The following is a 1,819-nucleotide window of genomic DNA, read 5'->3' on the forward strand; positions in this document are numbered from 1 at the left end:
CAGGACAGAGCAGGGTTTAGGGCTGTTGTGCATAGGGTTGCTATGAGTTGGAAATGACTCGACGGTACATAACAACAACAACAACATACCTATTCAATATATATGCTGGACAAATCATTTGTGAAGAGGAAGGTGACACCAGAATCTGAGGAAAATTCATCAACCATCTGCATTATGAAGATGGTATAACCTTGCTTGCTAAAAGTGAGGAGGATAGAAGACAAAGTACTAAAACCGTTGATATAGATTACGTGCAACAAGAAAACAAAGGCTATTTCCACTGGCAGGGACTTTCCAACGTAGTGAAGGGCAGTGATGTCAGTTTGAAGACTAAGGTGCACCTCATTCATGCCATGATCTTTTCCGTTACTTGCTATGTATCTGAAAGCTTGAAAGTGAATGAGATGAACAGAAGAAGAATTGATATCTTTGAGTTATGATGTCAGAGAGCAGTATTGAATATTTCATGTACTGCCAAAAGAACAAGCCAAAATGTCTTAGAAAAAGTGTAGCCAATGTGCTCTTTGAAGGTAAAGTTGATGAAGTTTTGTCTCTTTTACTTTGGACATGTTGCTAGGAGAGGCTGTTCCTTGCAAAAGTACATCATGGAAGATGATTCTTTGGGAAGGTTGAGGGTAAATAAAAGATAAGAAGACCTCCAATGAGATAGTTTGACACAATGACTACAGCAATGGAATCAAGGGTGTCAGAGATAATGAGGATGGTACCAGACAGGACACAGTTCAGGTCGGTTGTTTACAGGGTGTCTGTCAGTCATACCCAACTCGACAGCAAGTATCAATGACAAAATGCCAATGACAAAATGCTTCTAAACTTTTCTTATATTCGTGCCTGATGGAGGTTGAGTTGAGTTTTGCATATGGGTGAGATATGGGTCTTGTTTTGTTTTCTATAGACAGATGCCCAGTTTTGCCAACATCATTTATTTGTAGGGCTATAATAAATTCTCGATTATTTCATCTTTGAGGGTGTATTTTTCCTGATATTTAGTTACTCAGCTTCTCTGAAGACCAGAATAATCACTTGTGAAGTCATAGTCAAAGTAGAACCTAACTCAAAGGAGTCATTTGAGGGAAAAAAGGAGTCCAATGGGCTAAATTAGTTTTTACCGTAAAAGTGCTTAGATTATTGCTGTTGTTATGTGCCATTGAGTCAAGTGTGACTGGCTCATAGTGACACTATGAACAATAGGCCTGCGCCCTGCTCTATCCTGTGCCGTCCTCATCATCGCTGACACACTCGAGCCCAGTGCTGCAGTCACTGTGTCAGTCTATCTCTTTTGGACTATTCCACTCTTTCACTGACCCTCCACCTTTCCAAGCAGAATATACCTTTCCAAGAATAGCCTCTGCTAGCAACATGCCTGAAGTATGAGAGAGGAAGCTTCAGCAATTTTGCCTCCCAGAATCATGCTAGCTGCACTTTCTCCAAGATGTATTTGTTTGTTCTTATGGAAGTCCCTGGGATAGTCGGCACTCTTCAACACCACAACTCAAAGGCATTAATTCTTCTGCTGCTAACATTATTCATTGTCCAGTTGTCTGGTGTATAGTATTGATTAAAAAAGATCATGGCTGGGGCTGCTTTGGGCTCCCCTGTCCATCTTAATTCCTGCTGGCCAGCCTGTGGCCACCAGGTTTCGCTTGTGGACAAGAGCATTCCGGAGGCCTCAGCTGGAGTGAGCATGGGCTCAGTGGCTCCCTCATGCTGTGGGCACTCAGGGACACTCCCCAAAGCTGGATTGGGGAGAAACGTGAAGACCTTTGCCCAGGATCTCCATGGAGACAGAAGATCTTGG

Source organism: Elephantulus edwardii, unplaced genomic scaffold (assembly GCF_000299155.1).
Source record: "Elephantulus edwardii isolate Elephantulus edwardi_28Jun2011 unplaced genomic scaffold, EleEdw1.0 scaffold00024, whole genome shotgun sequence".
In the NCBI taxonomy this organism is placed as follows: domain Eukaryota; kingdom Metazoa; phylum Chordata; class Mammalia; order Macroscelidea; family Macroscelididae; genus Elephantulus; species Elephantulus edwardii.